This window comes from Dipodomys spectabilis, unplaced genomic scaffold (genome assembly GCF_019054845.1).
Source record: "Dipodomys spectabilis isolate Male_0828 unplaced genomic scaffold, ASM1905484v1 ptg000187l, whole genome shotgun sequence".
Taxonomy (NCBI): domain Eukaryota; kingdom Metazoa; phylum Chordata; class Mammalia; order Rodentia; family Heteromyidae; genus Dipodomys; species Dipodomys spectabilis.
In genome coordinates, this window is record NW_024870864.1 from 4,630,576 (window position 1) to 4,652,131 (window position 21,556).

Consider the following 21,556-nt stretch of genomic DNA (forward strand, 5'->3'; position numbering starts at 1 on the left):
GAATTTCTGGCCTGATGGCACTGGGTAAGAAATAAGTAGCTGCTTATTATCAAGGAAGGTATGGATGGACCATTTTTCACTTCTTGGAAGAAGTATAAAATACTTGCCTCTTTTTTTCTTTTTTTCCTTCTTTAGGTACTGGGACTTGACCTTCTGACCAATACTAGCCTTCATGTCTCGCTTGCTTGCTTTTCTTTTGCTCACAGCTAATGCGTTACTACTGGAGCCACACCTCCACTTCTGGCTTTTTTTTTTTTTTTTTTTTTTTTGGTTAATTGGAGATAAGTGTTTCTTGGATTTTTCTGCCTAGTTTAGAACCTGAATCCTCAGATCTTAGCCTCGCAAATTGCTAGGATTATAGATGTGAGCCATCAAGTGCCCTGCTGCTTGACTGTTCTTATTCCTTATGTATTATCCTTATTTTAAGTTCTACCTGACATGGATTTCTGATTAGATTTTACTATCTAATTTTATTTGTATAACACATACTTGTTTCTTATCAAAATATTTTGTCTTAGTTTTGAATTTTAGAAATTTGTTTGAAGATCAAGTTCAAGAACTCTACCCCAGTTCGTGTAATTGTGAAAATGAGATTTCCCATGGGGTGTTACACAGGTTTTTCTTTCTTTTTCTTTTTTTTTTTTTCCCTTGACTGAAGAAACTTTATGGGACAAAGGATAGGGTTTAAAATATACAGATGGAACAAAAGATAGGGAAGGATTTCCATTTATCCTGTAACCTTCTCAGTCATCAGTTTGCATAATGAGACTATACCAGATTTTGTGTGCTCAGTAATGTCCTATTGTTACTGTTTACACTAGTTATTAGTCATCAATTAAAAAATTACTTAAAGGTGGTAAAGCAAGTTACCCTTGATGAAATCAACCTCCCTAAGCCAAACAAACCACTCAGACCCCTTCTGAGGGAAGGAAGGTAACTTTTTCCACTTATCTCTTAGTCAGCTATCATTGAGGTGAGGATGTCTTTCAGAACTAGGCATTCATGATTCAGTAGTATTCTGGATGCATTCAGTGTTAGATTATTTGTTGGTAGGGTTCTGTTCTCTATACCAGTAGTGAGCTACTACAGTTACTGTTCTTTGCTTTTAACTACAAATAATACTGTTATTACTGACAAACTCCTGTGGGGATTCTGATTGTCTGAGGTAGGTAGCAGCTTTGCCCCTTAGATGACTATCTTAGTGTCAGACATTTATCCTAGTAGATCATATGTGATAAAGATAGCCAGGTCTCTCTTGATAGAAAACATGGTGATCTGTTTAAGAAAGCAGTTCCAGAAGAACCTATGACTATAGTAGGTCCTACAAGAATTGCCCCAAAGGGAACAATTTACATTGAAAATACATAATGAATATCCCTAATTGGAAAAATCTGAAACCCATAAATGCTCTAATGTCCAAAACTCTTTAAACACCAATATTGTGACACACCTGATCTCACGTGATGGGTCATAGTCAACACTCAGGTGATCCAAAAATATTGTATAAAATTACCTCCATGCTCTGGGTATATGTTTCAGTTAGAGTTCTATACCTCAAATATCTTATTGTGTATATGGCAAGTGAAATCTGAAAAAATAACGTCTTAAAAGCATTTAGGATGAGGGAGACTCAACTGGAAGTTAATATGGTCTAGGTTTAACAAAGGAATTCATTTTTATTTGCATATATTTGAATAACTTAAAACACATATTTGCATAAATTAGGTTTTAAAAAATGTCCAGTCTGAAAGTTCTCATGGTTTATGTTGTTCCCATATCAATACTTAATGAACTTGATGGGAAGAAGTCTTAGTTCCATGGTATACGTAAATAAGAAAATAGACTCTGATAGATGTTAGTCTTAGTCTTTGGGCTACTTTAAGAACTGCTATTTTACAGATTTCAAAACTAGATTTAACATTTGTGAGACATTTATCAGCTATTTGGGCTAATTTAAGAACTGCTGTTTTACAGATTTCAAAACTAGATTTAACATTTGTGAGACATTTATCAGCTATTTGACCATCATTAATGTTTGTCCTGTGCGTAATTAGTATGCTTGAGAATTACGTAAGGGCAACATAAGACATTGGTGGAACTTTTTTTTTTTTTTTTTTTTTTTTTGCCATATTGAGGTTGATACTTGTTAGGCTGGTGCTCTATTACTTTAGCAATGCTTTCAGTCCTTGCTCTGGTTGTTTTTGGCAGTATTGAGGTTTGAGCTCCGAACTTCACATTTGCTAGGCATATGCTCTTAATGCTGAGTTATACCTCATGCCCTACTCTGAGCAGTATGTGCTTTGTTTTCTTGTTGGTCTTATCCATGTTGGGCAACAAGATCTGGCCCTTGAATCTTCTCTACACCCTGCCATGGCAGGGTGGAACTTCTGGCAGGTGGAACTTCTTGGTCTTCTTTTTCAAAGGACGGAGAATGGCATCCGTCTCCATAGGTAGCAGTGAGGAAGAAGAGTGATATTTATATTTAACATCTTTATGGTGATGAATCACCATTTCTTGAGCCAGGCACAGTAGTTCATACCTGTAGTCCCACCTACTCGGGAGGCAAAGGTAGGAAGAATGTGCTTTGAAGCCAGCCCTGGCATAGTTAGCAGAAGCGTGTGTGTTCATGGGTAGAGAGCAGCTAGGACATGGATCTTCCAAGCCTAAAAAAATCATTTGGTATATGATTCATGTATGCTTTTCATCATTAGCTGCTTGAGGCCATTCACCTGTGTTGGTAATTTAGTATGGCCTGAAAATGATGGTATGAATAACCAAATGGCCCCCAAAAGGTTCCCCACTCCGGAAAAATGAACTGAAAGGAGGAAGACTGGGGTATAGTTGAAGTAATAAAGTGCTTGCCTAGCATATGTCAGGCTCAGTTTCTAGAACCAGAAAACAAGTGTTTTGTTTGTTGCTAATACAATTAATTTGCATATAGTAAAGCCTATTTTCAAAATGGCTGTTAGACCAACTTACTGAACTTTTATTAAAAATAGTTATTTAAAAGGGATAAGGACTAAATTATGAGTTAGCTTATTAGTTTGTGATAATATATAATAATGCTAAAGAGTATAAAGAGTTAAGGCAGAGTTCAGTGTTGTATTTATAAACAACCTATTTCCTTTCCTTTCCTAACTTAGGACAAATTCTGTTGAGAAATTGTAGTACAAAATACAAAATATAAATTTTAAGCTGTATGTGTTGAAATTACCAGCACTGTTTGCCTTAGGAGTGACCACAATATTTGTATAATTTTAATAATGAAGCTACTAATTGTAGAACCAGTTCTGTAACTAGTTTGAGAATCTGAAAAGAAGGGAAAAGTAGATATAAGAACTAAACCGAATTTACCATAATATATTTGTTTTTTTTTGTTTTTTTTTTTTATTGTAAAGCTACTATACAGAGGGTTACAGTTACATGAGTGAGGTTATGAGTACACTTCCTCTTGAACATTGTTACCTCCTCCATTGTTTTCCCCCTACCATCCCCTCCCTCCCTCCCCATAATATATTTGAATCATACAAACTTTTAGGTTATTAAGCCAAGACTCTGTAGCCTATTTTGTGTGTGTGTGTGGGTGCGTGTGCGTGCGTGTGTGTGTGCGTGCGCGTGCGTGCGTGTGCATGCGTGTGTGCGTGTGTGTGCGTGCGTGTGAGCACGTGCGTGCGCTACTGGGGCTTGAACTCAGGGCTGTGTACTTTCACTTGCCTTTCTTTTTAAACATGGATAAAGCTCTTAACACTTAAGCCACACTTCCAGTCTAGCTTTATTTTAATTTTTTACTGGTTAATTGGAGATGAGATCTTACGGACTTTTCTGCCCAGGGTGGGTTCAAATCCAGGTATGAGCTACCAGTGTCAAGTGCGTATGGTTTTTTAAAAAACTGGCTGTAGTTACAGATTTAAGCAGTTCTCATATTGCAAAAGGGAGCATATCTACAAAATATTTTCACTGGTGAAGATAATTAATTTTTTTCTTGACTTATTAGTTATATTGCAGTGGGGGGGGTTTCATTGTTATATGTTTACACTGTAATTCAACCAATCTTACCCTATATCACACTCTCTGCTCTCCTCCCCCCAAAATCTCCCTAACCAGTTTCCTTTTCATTTTTATAGTTGCAAATAATCTAGCAGGAATAAGTATTAGTCTATTTAGAGCCTAAAGGAAGAGTGCCAAAATTTCTTTAAAATGTTTCTTTCTCTGTTACCCTTAATTGAATAACCACCTTATCTGTTTAAAGTGAAAGCAGTGGTGATATAGTGTTTCATTCCATCTGTTTTTTGACCTGGAAATAAAACTTCACATGTATGTATATGCATATGTATATTATATAATAGATATGCATATATATGAGAATCCTTTTTCATAAAAATATCTCTGGTATTTTCACATAAATTCCTTGCTTTTTTTGTTTGTGAAATTTCACCCACGCCAGTAATTTTGTGCATCTCTCTGAATAATATAATTTTTTAAACTTAATTATATTTTAAGTCATTAGGTTTCTAGTACTGAGCTCTGGTGAGGCTAACGGATGATGTGATAATGAAATTTTATTCTAGGTTTAGAATTACATGCTCAAAGTAATACTTGCGTTACATGAATAAACTATATCCATTCATCACTTGATGATAAATACTCGGATTGTTAACACTTCTAGCAATAATGAATAACAGTACTGCAAACTTCACTGTTGAAGTTTTCATGTGGATAAATAATTTTAATTCCATTATATATACTTAAATTCCTAGGAGTCAAATTTCTTGATCATAGGATGTCTCTATAACTTTTTCAGAAACTGTCAAGTAATTTAACTGTCTTCAGGAACTGCCAAAGCAGCTGCTCCTTATTCAACCAACCATGTATAGAGTTCTTCTTTCTCCATAACCTCCCCAACTTGCTGACTTCTTAGCTATAGCCATCCCAATGGATGTGGTGTCTCCTCATTGTGCATTCATGATAGCTTAAGATGTTGAGTATCTTATCCTGGCTTACTGACCATTTCTATATCTTGTTTGAAGAACTGTCTACTCAAGTCCTTTGCCCTTTTTTTTTTTTTTTTTTTGTCAATCATGAGGCTTGAACTCTGGGCCTGGGTACTGTCCCTCAGCTCTTCAGCTCAAGGGCAAGCACTTTATCACTTGAGTCACAGCACCACTTCCAGTTTTCTAATGGTTTATTGGAGATAAGAGTCTCACGGACTTTCCTGCCAGGGCTGGCTTTGAACCGCAGTCCTCAGATCTCAGCCTCCTGAGTAGCTAGGATGACAGGCGTGAGCCACCGGCCCCTGGCTCAATTGCCCAATTTTTGTTGTTTTTAATTTTTAATTTTTTTAATTTTTTGTCGGTCTTGGGGCTTGAACTCTGGGCCTGGGCGCTGTCCCTCAGCTCTTCAGCTCAAGGCGAGCACTCTACCACTTGAGCTACATCGCCACTTCATCAATTGCCCAATTTTTAAAAAAGTTATTTATCTTTCTTATTGAAGAATAAGAGATCTTTCTATATTGTAGACATTCCTTTTCAGATGTGTATAATTGCTAAATATTTTCTGTGCCCACTTTTAATTCTATTCTCATTTTCCTTTCCTTATCCTGCTTACTTTGCCTCTGCTATGGAGGATTAGAGGCATGAGCCACTGATTGCCTGCTCCTTTAAAATTTTCTTAATTGTGCCTTTTGTAGCACAGAAGTTTTGATGAGGTCCTTTACATTTTTTCTTTGTTGTTTGTTCCTTTGCTGTTCTAAGAAATCATGACCATATCCAAGATGATGAGTACTTACAAATCTATGTTTTCTTCCAGGAAGCGTATGTTTTTAGCTTTTAAATTTAGGTCCTTGTAATAACTTTTACTTCTTGTATGACACGTAGAGGTCCAACTTCATTCTTTGCCTGTGAATTTTCATTTGTTCAAGTACCATTTGTTAGCATATTTATTCTCTGTTGTCTTGGTGCCTTACTGAAAATCTGTTGAGCATATGTCTCATGAGTTTACTTTTGGACTCTTTATTCTATTTCATTGATCTATAAGTCTGTGCTTAAGGCAGTACCACACTTTCTTGATTATCATAGCTTGGTATTTAATTTTGAAATTAGGAGTTCTACTTTGTTCTTTTTCTCATTGTTTTGGCCCTCATAGCAACTTCTCAATTTCAACAAAACAAAAACCTGAGAGTATATAGGCATTTATTGACTGGGTGGGAACATTGAAAATATTATGTCTTCTCATCTATGAACCAGAGATTTTTGGTTTTCACCCTCCTTTTCTTTTTCACTCCTTCTGTCCCTCCTTCCTTAAATATCTTTTGTAGTTTTTAGGTTATAAGAGTTTCTGTTCTTTGTTTAAATTATTCAGAAATACCTTTTCAATGATATTTTAATTGGAAATTAAATTCATTACTAGTGTACAGTAATGCAATTGATTTTTGTATATTCATTATGTAGTCTGCAGTCTTAACTGAACTCATTAACAAAGGAATTTTTGTGTTTATGGATTGTTTAGGATTTCCCATATGCATGCAATAGTTTTCCTCTTTTATCATTCTAGATTTTTTTCTTTGTCTTGTCTAATGCTTTGATTGGAGCCATCAGTACAATGTTGAAAAGAAATGAAAATGACCATCTCTTGTTTCTGCTCTTGGGAGGGAAAGCTTTTATGTTTTTTTTTTTGGGTCCAGTCATGGGCCTGAACTGTGGGCCTGGGCGCTGTCCCTCAGCTCTTCAGCTCAAGGCTAGCGCTCTACCACTTGAGCCACAGTGCCACTTCCAGCTTTTTTCTTTTTGCTTTTGGGTGCTGAGGAATGGAACCCAGGGCCTCATGCATACAAGGCGAGCGCTCTACCACTGAGCCACCTTCCCAGCCCCAGCTTTTATGTTTTTACTAGTAAGTTGACTGTGTTCATGCGTGTCCTTAATCACTAGGAGAGTTTTCATCTATTCCTAGTTCAGTATGTGTTTTACGATGAAAGGATGCTAGATTTTATTAAATGCTATTTCTTCATCTATGTGATTATCATGGTTTTTATCTTTTATCCCATGTATGTGGTAGATTAGATGAAATGAATTTTATGTGCACTGTTGGGATAGATCCTGCCTGCTCATTGTCTGTAGGATTTGATTTGGTGGTATTTTATTGAAAATTTCATCTTTTTACTTTTAACCTTTGTATAATTGGCATAAAACAGCATGAAGGTGGGCTTTAAAAAAGTGTAACTTGAACATAGCCTCAATTTGAGAATTTAAAGTCACTAAACATTGCTTGCATTATGATTGCTTATTATGATTAATGATATGTCAACATGTAGCTACATTTTGTTCAACAGTGGTCCTTTAAGACTATAATATAACCTGAGCGCCAGTGGCTCACACCTGTTCCTAGCTACTCACGAGGCTGGGATCTGAGGATTGCAGTTCAAAGCCAGCCTGGGCAAGAAAGTCAATGAGACTCTTTATCTCCAATTAACCACCAGAAAACCAGAAGTGGCGCTATGGCTCAAGTGGTAGAGCCTCGCCTTGAGCTGAAGAGCTGAGGGACAGCACCCAGACCCAGAGTTCAAGCCCCACATCTGACAAAAAAGCAACAACAACAAAAAGAATATAATAGAGATGGGTCAAAGTGGCTCAGGCCTGCAATCCTAGCTACTCAGGAGGCTCAGATCTGATAATTGAGGTTCGAGGTCAGTCTGGACAGGAAAATTTGTGGGAGTTTTTATTTCCAATTAACCACCAAAAAGCCAGAAGTGGAACTGTGGCTCAAGCGGTACAGTGCTAGCCTTGAGCCAGCAGAGCTCAGGGATAGTGCCCAGTCCTGGAGTTCCAAGCCCCAGGAACAGCAACCCCCTAATTTACTAAAGTGGAGCTAATATTTTCTTATTATCTCAAGATATTGTAGCCTTCATTATATCATGATGGAATGTATTATGCTTGTGATGATGCTTGTGTAAAGAAATCTGTGTTGCTAGTCTTTTAAAGGTACAGCATGTACAATTACGTGTTCCTACACATAATAGTGGATGTTAAATGGCTATGTTACTGGTTGATGTATTTACTGTACTATTTTTATATGACTATAGAATACATACAGAAAGTATAGAATATTTACAAAAAGTTTTTTTTTATTGTGAAAATACTGTACAGAGGGGTTACAATTACATGGGCAAGATAATGAGTACATTTCTTATATACAAAAAGTTTTGTAATATGCTGCATTGCACTGGCATCATTATCCTACATTACATCTCTTGATTGAATCATTTTTCTGGTGTGTTTGAATTTTTTTTCTTGTTTCCATATCTTTAACTTTTTTTTGTACGTTTTATATTGTAAAAATACTGTATGGAGGGGTTACAGTTACATGAGTAAGGTAATGAGTACATTTCCTATGGAGCATTGTTGCCTCCTCCTTTGTTTTTCCCCTACCATCCCTTCTCCCACCACCACAACTACTCCCCCCCACCCCCGAATTAATTTTGTACTACTTTGTTAATCATGACCTCTGGAGTGTTGGCTATACCATATGTATTTATGTGCAATATATTATATATATCAAAATCATGTGTATTTATATACAATATAGACTAGGTATATGGACAGTAGTCCATACCACTTACATTTGTGTAAGTATACTCAATGATGCTTAACAAAATAGACTAATAATGCATTTCTCAAGCTATATCCCTGTTATTAAGCAACATAGGACTATATTTGAATTTTTTTTTTTTGGGTCCAGTCGTGGGGTCTGAACTCGGCCTGGGCGCTGTACTTCAGCTCTTCAGCTCAAGGCTGGCTAGCACTCTACCACTTGAGCCACAGCGCCACTTCCAGCTTTTTTCTTTTTGCTTATGTGGTGCTGAGGAATCAAACCCAGGGCCTCAGGCATGCAAGGCAAGCGCTCTACCACTGAGCCACCTTCCCAGCCCTATATTTGAACTTTTTGCCCATTGGTTTAGATTTTTATTTGTGCTACTTCTAGGATCCTTTGTTTCTTTTTCTTGACTTTAACATTGTTTTCTCTTCTATTGACCGCTTAGTTTTTTTGTTTCTTTTGGTGTCTCAGGGGCTTGAACTCAGGTCCTGGAGGCTTGCTCAGGGCTGATACTCTACCACTTGATCCATATCTCCATTTTCAGCTTTCTGCTGGTTAATTAGTCTCGTAGACTTTTATGTCTCTGGCTTCAAGCCAGGATCCTCAGATTTCAGCTTCCTGAGTAGCTAGGATTAAAGGTGTGAGCCATCTGTATGCATCTGGGTTAGTATATTTATATGAACTATTTCTGTTTTCTGTTTAACCTTGTATATAGGAAACAAATGTTTAATGTACAGTATAAGACAGTAGGGCTCTTGTCTAGAATTTTGATTATATTTCATACTCCTGCTTTTAATCAGTGACTTTTTACATAAAAGTTAATTAAGGCTGGATATTACCTTCTTAAAAAGAACGACTGAACTTAGAAAAGATAGAACATACTTGATGGTTTTTCTGTAATTCTCTTAGGACTTTAATTTGCTCTCAGCAAAATAATTAAGGTGATTTCCTCTTTTAGACCTGTTCCCAACCAACCAAAGTCTTCGAGAATGAAATGTTTAGAAACTCACTACCTTTCAGGTTCTAGAAATTATAAATCAAAAGTGGTAGGTTGTAGCTGAGTGTTACGTACAGCTCAAACCTGTGAAAACCTAGCTACTTGGGAGGCAGAGACAGGGAGTTGGGGTTACAGGCGTGCCTGGAGAATAAAAGTTACCAAGATTCCATCTCAACCAACAACTGGGTGTGGTGCTGTGTGCCAGTTAGCTGCAGGGAAGCACTGTAGCTGAGTGCTATGACATATGACTGTCATCTGAAGTGAAAAGCAGAAGTAGGGGGATGGGAGCTCATGCTGGCCCAGAATAAAGTGAAACCCTTCACCTTGAAAATACCCATAATAGCCATGCACAGGTGGCACACACCTGTAATCTTAGTTACTTGAGAGACTGATCTGGAGGATCATAGTTTGAAGCCAGCTGGGGCAGAATAGACCATGAGATTCCTTCAAAATAATGAGAGTGCCAGCAGAGCAGGCAAAGCCTAGTAGGCACTACCCAATAGTGGTAAAACAAAGCAAGAAAAAGAAAATAACCAAGGCTAAAAGGGACTGGAGGCATAGATCAAGTGATAGAGACTTAATTCTTAATTCTCAGTACTGGAGGGGGAAAAAAGAGTAGTAGGTAACTGATTCAGACCAAAAGTTTTTGGTTTTCAGATTCTTCCTTCCCTGTTTTGGAGATTGAACTCTAAGCCTTGCACAAGCTTTTATTTAAAAAAAAAAATTCAAGGGCTGGGAAGGTGGCTCAGTGGTAGAGCACTTGCCTTGCATGCATGAGGCCCTGGGTTCGATTCCTCAGCACCACATAGCAAAAAGAAAAAAGCCAGAAGTGGCGCTGTGGCTCAAGTGGTAGAGCGCTAGCCTTGAGCTGAAGAGCTGAGGGACAGCGCCCAGGCCCAGAGTTCAGGCCCCACGACCGGACCCCCCCCCCCCAAAAAAAAAAAAATAAAATCAAACACCCAGAAAAGTAGAGGGGATAATAGTATAATGAACCTCCATATACTCATTGCTTGGTTTAATCATTAGCCAAATACCTTGTTTTTGCTATTTTATCTTAGAGACATGGTATTTTTTTTCTTTCCTCCATTCTTCCTCCCTTTCCTTCCCCTTCCCCTTCCCCTTCCCCTTCCCCTTCCCCTTCCCCTTCCCCTTCCCCTTCCCCTTCCCTTCCCCTCCCCCTTCCCCTCCCCCTCCCCCTCCCCCTCCCCCTCCCCCTCCCCCTCCCCCTCCCCCTCCCCCTCCCCCTCCCCCTCCCTCCCTCCCTCCCTCCCTCCCTCCCTCCCTCCCTCCCTCCCTTCCTCCCTTCCTCCCTTCCTTCCTTCCTTCCTTCCTTCCTTCCTTCCTTCCTTCCTTCCTTCCTTCCTTCCTTCCTGTCTTTCTCTCTCTTTCAGAACGTTTCATGAACGTTCATCTCATCCTTGTGCAGGGGCTATGCTAATCTCTGTATCATTACAATTTTAGTATATGTGCTGCCAAAGTGAACATGATATTTTCTCTTTATAAAAGTGTTGGTGTGTATGTGTGTGCGCGTGTGTAGTTACTATGATTTTATCCCATTTAATAAAATTAACACAAATCTCTAAACCCTAATATTCTGTCCTCGGTTTAAATTTTCACTTCAACTCCAAAATAGTTTTTCACAGTCGTCCATTCAAAGCAGAGTTAGTCTAGATTCACACCACATCCCTTTGTGGTATGGCTTATAATTTTAAAAAGTCATACCTGAATTTCATTATGACATTTACACACACACACACACACACACACACACACACACACACACACTGTACTTTGATCATATTTACTCAGATTAACTTCTGTTGTACTTCTTCCTGCTGTTCCCCTTCTTAACTCTAGAGGGTCCCCTTTTTGCTTTCATGTCTTTTTTTTTTTTTGCATATGATAGAAGCCATGCAGTATTTGTCTGAATTCTGCTTATTTCTCTTAACAGGACAATTTCCAGTTCTATTTCCCTATAGATGACATAATTTTGTTCTTTTGGGCTGAGTAAAACTCCATTGTGTAAATGTACTCCATTTCTTCATCAGTTAGTGGGTATATAGGCTGATTCTTTTTTTTTTTAATTTTTATTTTTTTGGTCGGTCATGGGGCTTGAACTCTGGGCCTGGGATTGTCCCTCAGCTCTTTAGCTCAAGGCAAGAGCTCTACCACTTGAGCCACAGCGCCACTTGTAGTTTTCTGGTGATTAATTGGAGATGAGTCTCATGGACTGTCCTTGCCCGGCTGGCTTTGAACCATGATCCTCAGATCTCAACCTCCTGAGTAGCTAGGATTAGCTTACAGCCTCCGGTGCCTGGCTGTAGGCTGATTCTATAACTTGGCTATTGTGAATAGTATTTCAGTAAACATGAATTTGTAGGTATTTCTCTTGTAGCAGACTTGAATTCCCAGTGGTGACTTAGCTAGATTGCTTGGTAGTTCTATTTTCTTTTATTTTTATTTTTTGGGAATCTGCACAATGATTTTCATACAGGCTGAACTAATAATTTGCATTCCCTCCCTCCCCTTCATTGTTGCCAGCATGTTTGTTTCTTAAGAGTAGCTATTCTGACTAGAGTGAGATAGAATGTCAGTATCCTTTTGATTTGTATTTCTCCAGTGGTTAAAGGTGTTCAACTTTTTTTCATATATTGTTTCATATACTTATTGACCATTGAGAATTCTCCAATTCATTTGCCCATTCTTTTTTAGTTTTTTTTTTTTAATATGTTCTGAGTATTACTTCCTTGTCAGATGAATTGCTGACAAAAAGTTTCCTTTGCTGTGCAGAATCACCTCTTTTCCTTTTTTTTTAAAAGAAGCCTTTCCCCCCCTCCATTTTCTTTTTGATTTTTTTTTTGTTTGTTTGTTTGGTTGGTTTTGTCTTATGCAGATCTTGGGGGCTTGAACTCTGTGTATGGGTGTCGTCCCTGAGTTTTTGTGCTCAAGGCTTGAGCTCTACCATTGAACCACAGCTCCTGTTCCAGCTTACCCTTTTATTAGTATTGAGTTTAGAATTTAGGGCCTCAGGCTTGCTAGATAAGTGCTCTACCATTTGAGATGCAATGCCATTTCTCAGTTCTTGCTATTATTCCCTGAGCTATTGGAATACTTTTCAGAAAGTAACTGCCTCTGCCTGTATCTTGAATTGTTCTCCAGTACAAGGGTTTTGAACCACCAGTTCTTGGGTCATATAAGGTTCTCAAAACGGATATAAGTCCCTCATTTTTTTTTGAATCTGGCTTTATAAAAGATTAAATATAGGAGCTTTTTTCATAGCAACATAACTTTGGTATTAAGTGAATCATAATGTAAATTTTGAGGTGCAAGCAAGGAACATTGATTAGTAATAGACATGAGTACATATAAGAACATAGTGAGACAGATACACATGCTATAGACTGCCTGCTGCCCATCTCTATTTATTACTCAGAGGCTAGTCAGTGCCAGACAGACTGATATTGTACATGCTGTAGCACACTGTTGTGAAACTATTGCAGTTCTGTGATGAGATGAAATGATTCCTCACAATGTTCATGACCTTGCCTCTGATGATTGACAGCAAGGTTGTTGATTTCTTTGTCCACACACAGTAACTTCAATCCAATCTTTATTCATACATTCACAATCAACAAATCCTTATACAAACTGAAACTCAGATGAAAACTAAGTTTATCATATACAGAAAAGATCAAGACCTCAAGGGTTGCTGATATGAATGGCAGATATGTTTCAAGTCTTAACAGACAGGATTAGAACAGCAAGTCATAGGTGACACACACACTGGTTGGTGTAACATCCTACTTCAAAGCAAAAAAAAAAAAAAATTGATGCATGTTGATGTTTCCAAAGAAATGGATGTAATTTTGTTGTTGTTGTTGATATTGTTGAATTCAAAGAGTCGTCTCTGCCTAGTTTGTGGTCCTTCATTAGGAGTAATGGAAAAAGTCAGTCTGGAGCATCATTACAGCTCAAAACATGCTAAACTCAATGAGTTGGGAGGCCAAATGTATCTGGATAAAATCAGTGTTTTTCAGGAGAGTTTGGATCACAAGTGCTTTTATAGGTATCATTGTGCAGACTCAGCATTATTCAAATAAGTTTTGTAGTGAGTGAATTGATCATGAAGCTGAGGCCTCATGAAGAGGGAGAATGGTGGCTGTTGGGGAGTTTTAAGGACAAAGTTTGTTTCAGCATGTGTATCTTGGAGAACCATCTCAGATTAGATTATTGATTTAGCAAAAGACACTGAAAAAAACTTAAAGGATGCTATAGATTTTCAGTTTTTTTTCTGGTTTGTGACTGGACTATGGACATAACAATGCCTCACTAGCTGTTGTTTTTGAGGTATTTGTTAAATTTCACATGCAAGTTGAACTGCTGTCACTGGAAGCTATCTATGCATGAAACTACAAGAGGTCAGAAACTTGTTTTGTCAGTGAAAAAACTTAAGCTATCCTTTGAAAAAATAAGTGAACTCCAGCCTTGGTTGGCTGGAAAAAAGGGTTAAATGCACTTTCAAGGAAAAAAAAAACTGAATTGTCTTAGTCTTGATCCAAGTGATTTAATTATATGCCACTGAATCATACACCAAAAAAAGCTCTGTGAAGAGTCTTTGTGTCTCAACAGTGTGATGTCCACTGTAATATCATGCATAAATTTTGTCAAAAGCAGAGGGTTTACCAGCCACATGTCTAAGGAGTTACTAAATGATGTTGATTGCATATGGTATTATTTACCACTGCAAACTGTGGTATCTGAGTCAGGGGAACATGCTCAGGAGATTTTTATGAACTCCAAGATGAAGGCAAGCGATTCATGGAGTTGAAAGGAAAACTCCTGTTGGAGAACTCAATGACAAAAATTTAATGTGTAATCTAGAGTTGAAAGAGGACATTATCGAATACCTCTGAGCTGAATAGCAAGCTTCAGGGTCCCAACCAGCTTCTCATTTTCAAGTGTGAAATGATTTGAAGCTAAATTGAGGATGTGGAAATAAATTAGAATGTAGATAGTGCAACTCAATAGGAATAAAACTATAATTTCCTACTCTGGAAGGACAAAAGCTTTCTTTGACACCCAAATATGTTGGTGAATATGCAAAACTGATCAAAGCATTTAATGAAAGATTCAAGGGTGTGAAAATAAATGTAGTTGAACATCTTTACTATGCTAGTTAATGTGGAGCCAGATAAAAGTATCTATAACATGAAATCATTCACCTGCAAAGTGATGATAGGCTGGTAGGTACACCAACCTTTCACTGCCTGAGTTCTACAGACTTTAAATAAACAATGAAGAATTTTCCAGTTTGAGGAGACATATATTGAAATATGCGGTGTTCAGAACATATTTGAAGCAAGTTACTGTTACCATCATCAGTTCTTTTCAAAACTTACATTATGAAAAGTCAGACTGTGCTCCAGACTTGGAAAAGCAGTTGTGAAGTAGCAACATCAACAAGCTAGTATTACACACTTCATCAAAGAGAAGCAATTCCAATTATCATATTAGGAATGATTAGAGTGAATTAAATGTTTGACTAAATATAGCAGCCTAATTTTTCAGCCGATACTTTTTTGTAGCCTCCAATAATGTTAATAAATATCCAGATGGCCCTTGACAGAGACAAGTTTCCCACTTGTGTTCTAATATTCTTAAAAGTTTCAGGTCCTTCAATAAGATCTTTGAACCATTTTGAATTGATGTTTATGTAATGTGAGAGGGATCCAGTTTCAGTATTCTACGTGGGGATATCCAATTTTTCCAGTTGAAGCTTTTTTCCCAACATATGTTTTTGGCACTGTTCTTAAGAATCAGGCAGCTGTAGATAATGCAGGTTTTATTTGTGGGTTCTCAAGACCATTCCATTGTTTATATGTCTGTTTCATCTTTGATTTTTGAATTTTGGGTTTTTTTTTTGTTTCTGTGAAGGAAGCTATTGGAATATTAAGGATTGAATTAATCTGTGGATTACTTTTGGTAATATGGCTATTTTTGTAATAAAAAAAATCAGACCCATTGGCTTGATAGGTCTTTCAATCTTGTGTCTTGTGTAGTTTGTTTTCAGTGTAGTATCTTTTACCTTCTTCAATTGTGTTTATTCCTGGGCCTTTTTTTTTTTTTTTTAAAGCTATTCCTTATTAGTATATAGATACTGTAATACTTACATTTTGATTTTTGTAGCCTGCTATTTTGCAGATCTATTAAGCTTCTTTCCTTGATTATTTAGGGTCTTGTAAGTATAGAACCAAATCTGCAAATAAGGATGTGAATTCTTCCTTATTTGTAGCCTCTTTCTTTCTTTCTTTTGCTTTATTGGCTAAGAATTCAATGTGTTGAATAACTGTAGAGAGAGTAGACACTGATTTTAGAGGAAATGCATTCAGTTTTCCCCCAATTCAGTATAGAGTTGGCTATAAGTTTGTCATAAGTAGCCTTTGTCATGTTGAAGTATGATCCTATTTCTAACGTCATAAAAATTAGACTTTTATTCTGCGACTTTTTTTTTTTTTTTTTGGTCGTGGGGCTTGGGTGCTGTCCCTCAGCTCTTCAGCTCAAGGCGAGCGCTCTACCATTTGAGCCACAGCACCACTTCCGGTTTTCTAGTGGTTTATTGGAGATGAGTTTCATGGAGTTTCCTGCCGGGGCTGGCTTTTGAACCATGATCCTCAGATCTCAGCCTCCTGAGTAGCTAGGATTACAGGCGTGAGCCACCGGCGCCCCGCTGACTGACACTTTCTGAACTTAAAATTTCTCAAAGCTTCTGGGCTGGTGGTTCATGCCTGTAATCCTGGAGACTGAGATCTGAGGAGCATACTTCAAAGCTAGCCCAGACAGCAAAGTCTGTGAAATTCTTATCTCTAACTACCAAAAAGCTCAAAGTTGAGATGTAGCTCAAATCTCAGCTTTTTGAGTTCAGATTCCCAAGTTCAAATGCAGGCTTTTTAGTTTGTAGTTCTGACAAATACATACAGTTGAGTAACTGCTATTACTATTAAAAACAGAACAGTAACATCATGTATAGGAATTCCATATATTCCCCCCTCAATTGGATTTGTGGCATTGATGTGGAAGATGCCATTTTGTTGTTGGTTGTAGGTCCTCAACTCTGGGCCTGGGCACTGTCCCTCAGCTCTTCAGCTTCAGGCTAGTGCACTACCACTTGAGTCACAGTGCCACCTCCTGCTTTTTTGGCTTATATGGTGCTGAGAAATCAAACCCAGAGCCTCATGCAGGCAAGCACTCTACCACTGAGCCACTTTCCCAGCCCTGATAAGATATATCTTTTTTTTTTTTTTTTTTGTCAGTTGTGGGGCTTGAACTCTGGGCCTGGGCACTGCCCTTCAGCTCTTCAGCGCAAGGCTAGCACTCTACCTACCACTTAGCCACAGCACCACTTCTGGCTTTTTCTGTTTATGTGGTGTTGAGGAATTGAACCCAGGGCCTCGTACATGCGAGGCAAGCACTCTACAAATCACTCTACTGCTCTGCCACCTTCTCAGCCCCGAAGATGCCAATTTATTGAAGGGTGCTTTTGAGATTTATCTGGTGATCTTATACGATGAACATTTTGGGTCAGTGGGTCTGACCCGGGTAGAGCCAGAGATTTTGGACTTTTTGACACAGTGAATTTAAGATGCTGCTTTTTTTTTTTTTTTTTTTCCCTAGAATAGAATAGCAAGAATTGAAGGACCATTTCTACTAGGAAGATATTGCCACTTGTGTGTGTGTGTGCTTTCTGGCCTTTTGGTGGTTAATTGGAAATAAAGAGTCTCATTGGACTTTCCTGCTTGGGCTGGCTTTGAAGTACCTCCAAAGCAGCTAGTATTACAGGTGTTGAAACACTGGTGCCCAGCTTACAGTGTACTTTTAACTATTCTACCCTCCAAAATATTCCTTTTACGTAATACAATTAAAACCTCTACCCTGCAGTACCCTCTGCTTTCCTGCTCCTCTCTGCCTTGCCCCTCTTAGTCTTTTACACTTATGTCCCATTATTATTGTCTACATTGTTGTCATAATTTTAAAGGGGAAGAGGTAACAAAGTTTGACAAGAAATGTACTCATTATCTTACTCAAATAACTGTAACCCCTCTGTATAGCATCTTCACAATAAAATTAAATTAAAAAATTTTGAGTTTTCATTTATGATTATTTTCTGTTCCATGTGTTTTCTGCGAATTACAATTTTGTTATTTTCCTTTAAGGTGTGTGTGTGTGTGTGTGCGCGCGCGCGCGAGCTCACACACGCATGTGCGTATGTACACAAATATGCATGCATTTTCTTGGGGCTTGAACTCAGTCTGGGAGCTGGCCATGAGCTTTTTTGCTCAAGGCCAGCACTCTACTGCTAGGGCCGCAAATCCACTTTGTCTTTTTGGTGTTTAATTGGAGATAAGAGTCTCATAGAGTTTCCAACCCCACCTGGCTTTGAATCATAATCCTAGATCTCAACCTTCTGAGTAGCTAGGATTACAAGTGTGAGGCACCAGTGCCTGGCTAGATGTTGAAAAATTTTTGATGTGCTTATTATTAGCAAATTGTACTTCTGGGGACTTTATCCATAGATTGGCTCTATTTTAACTTTTTGAGTTCTCTATATTCTAGATATAGTAATCTCTCATTTGATGATTAGTGAGTGAAGAGTTCCTTCCTGTGAGTTGTCCCTTCAGTCTGATAGTAGTTTTCTTTGTATAAAAGTTTTCCCAGCAGCTTTTGTGAATGTATGCTTTTGACTCAAAGGTCAAAGGTAGTTGTGTGAGTTTTTGAGTTTTTTGTTCCATTGGCCTTTGTGTCTGGTGTCCCCCCCCCCCCCCCCAGTATCATGTGGCTTTTACTACTGTTGTTCTGTAGTATAATTTGAAGTCAGATATTGTGATAACTCTTAACATTGCCCTTTTGGTTCTCAATTATTTCCATAAGGATTTTATGATTGGTTTTTCTATTTTTGTGGAGAATGACATTGGTATTTTGCAATGAACCTATCGATTACATTTTCACAGTATTAGTTTCATTTATGTATGAGCATTGGCTATTTATTTATTTTTTAGACTCATCATTTTTTTTATTGTGAAAATACCATACAGAGGGGTTACAATTACATGGGCAAGGTAATGAGTACATTTCTTATCAAGCATTGTTGCCTCCTCTTTTGTTTCCCCTTCCCATCCCTTGATATTCCCCCCACTCCCACACCCCATCTCCCCCCTTCTTCAAAGTCTTATAGTCTCAATGTAAAAGTCATTCACCTCATTTGCTAAGTTTATTTGTAATTTTTTTCTTTTAGGCTATTGTGAATGAAATTGTTTTCCTGATTTCTCAGTCCACTCATTGTTGACATATGGAGAAGTTACTGTTTTTTTTTTGTTAATTTTTTGTTCTGCTACTTTGCCAAAAGTATCAGTATAACATGAATTTCAATGAAGTCTTCAGGAGCTTTTAAGTGTAGGATCCGATTATCTGTACATTTGATAACTGCTTTCCCTATTGAACCCATTTTCTTTCTTTCTTTCTTCCTTTCTTTCTTTCTTTCTTTCTTTCTTACTTTCTTTCTTTCTTTCTTTCTTTCTTTCTTTCTTTCTTTCTTTCTTTCTTTCTTTCTTTCTTTCTTTCTTTCTTTCTTTCTTTCTCTTTCTTTCCTTCCTTCCTTCCTTCCTTCCTTCCTTCCTTCCTTCCTTCCTTCCTTCCTTCCTTCCTTCCTTCCTTCCTTCCTTCCTTCCTTCCTTTTTTCTTTTCTTTTTTTGTACGTTTTTTATTGTAAAAATGCTATACAGAGGGGTTACAGTTACATGAGCAAGGTAATGAGTACATTTCCTATTAAGTACTGTTGCCTCCTTTGTTTTCCCCCTACCATTCCTTCCCTCCCACCTCCACTACTACCCCCCCCCCCCCAAGTTGTAAAGTTCATTTTTGTTTTCAACATAGTGTTTTGTACATCTCATTGTTATAATGGGTCAACCTGTATCCTTATTTAAGCATTTTGTTTTTTTTCCCTTCCCCTCCGTGAATTAGAGAAGTGTATATACAAGATGCAAGATGCAGGGCACCAACATCAAATACAGTGAAAACAAGGGTTATACCGTGGGGGAGGAACATACAAAGAAACAAAAAAAATCACATGGCACATTATAAATATGTTAAAAACAATAGCAAGATAGGAAAAAGATACCTGTGTCCCTATCTTGGGTGAACCCATTTTCTTTGTCTCACCTTGATCAGACTATGAAGTACTTGTTCTGAGTAGGAATTCCTGCATTGTATTGAGTAAAAATGAGGACGAATGGACACCTTTGTCTCTCCTGATTTGAGAGAAAATGGTTTTTTGTTTTCTCAGTTCAATGTAGTGATGGTAATACAGTTTTTATTATGTTGGGATACATTCTTTCTGTTTCAAGGTTCTTTCAGAACTTTTTTTTTTGATTGATTGTGGGACTTGAACTTAGGGCCTTGGTGCTGTCCCTGAGCTTTTTTTTGCTCAAGGCTAGCAGTCTACCACTTTGAGCCATAGCTCCATTTCTAGTTTTTAGGTGGTTAATTGGAGATAAGGCTCTCATGGACTTCCTGCTTCTTCTGGCTTTGAACTCCATCCTTAGATCTCAGCCTCCTAAGTAGCTAGGATTCCAGGTGTGAGTCACCAGCGCCTGGCTCTTACAGAACTTTTATCATGAAAAGATGTTGATTTTTGTCAATGGCTTTTTCTGCATTTGTTGAGATGATCATGTGAATTTTTTGTCCTTGTGTTTATATACTATATTACATTGATTGATTTATGCATGTTGAGTTGCCTTGTGTGCCTAGAGTAAGCCCAACTTAAGTCGTGTTGTGTGATCTTTAATATGCTTTGGTTTGCAAGAACTGTGTTGAAGTTTTTGCATCACAACATCCCAAACTATTTCTAATAAACCATACAAACAGTTCTATAACAAACAATGAAGTTAAAGAATAAAGAGTCACTCAAAAGGGAAGAGTTCAGGACAGAATGGATTCATTATCAAATTTTATTATAACACCAATTCTCTGCAATTATGAGAAATAGGAAAGAAACACTTCCAAACTGTTTGGAAACTCTATATTCTCATCAGGTTTTGATAACAAAACCTGATGCGAATATAGCACTTAAGTAAAAACTTCTTTAATGAGCATTGATGCAAAAATAACTAAGGTAAAAGGGGCTGGGATGAGCCAGGCACTGGAGGCTCACATCTGTAATCCTAGCTACTCAGGAGGATGAGATCAGAAGATGACAGTTGGAAGCCAGCCCAGACAGTCAAGTCTATAAGACTCTTATCTCCAATTAACCATCAGAAAAGCTAGAAGTAAAAGCTGGGCTCCAGTGATAGAGCGCTTAGTCTTGAGCACAAAAGTGTGGGGACAGGGCTGAGTTCAAACCCTAAAACTGGCACAGAAGAAAGGGGGCTGGGATGTAGCTCAGGTAGACCACTTGGCGAGCAAATATGAGTGAGGCACTGAGTTCAAACTCCAGACCTGCTACCTTGTCATAGAACATCCACCCAAGCTTTTATGTATAAACTATTGCTTCAAGTTGATGAAAAAGGTGTAAAATAAACCTTCATGCAAAGAGAAGGTGCTATTAAAGCTCAAACTCATTACTTCAAGTTGAAGATTATCAGAAAATTAAGTCCTTGCCAGTACAGAAATGCTGAACTCAAAAACTGAAATACAAGCACAGTGGCACAACTCTGAAGTCCTATCTCCTTGGGAGGCTGATACTGGAGATATCACTTGAGCCCACAAGAAAAAAAAATAGTAAATGGTAACTGGCTAACATCATCGGCATCCTTCCTTAAATATTAAATGACATATGGAACAAATAAACTAAACAGACCTCTATAGAATAATTCATCCAGTAACAGCACAAAACACGTTATTCTCAGCAACCCAGGCATTTGGGGGAGAGGGGAGTGGACAGTTTCTGGATGACTATCTTGGTAAGAGTGGGCTTGTTATTAT

The 21,556-nt window shown here is 37.9% G+C and overlaps 1 protein-coding gene and 1 non-coding gene across 3 annotated transcripts in view; one reads left to right on the forward strand and one right to left on the reverse strand.

Annotated features, from left to right (window-relative positions):
* Nucleotides 1–21,556, forward strand: part of Eif5b (eukaryotic translation initiation factor 5B) — an 81,341-nt gene that overhangs the window by 2,723 nt on the left and 57,062 nt on the right. The gene's annotated exons all lie outside the window — the stretch shown is intronic.
* On the reverse strand, nt 10,965–11,066 carry LOC122121392. The gene has a single exon (XR_006149936.1). It is a non-coding gene; the product is annotated as a U6 spliceosomal RNA (small nuclear RNA).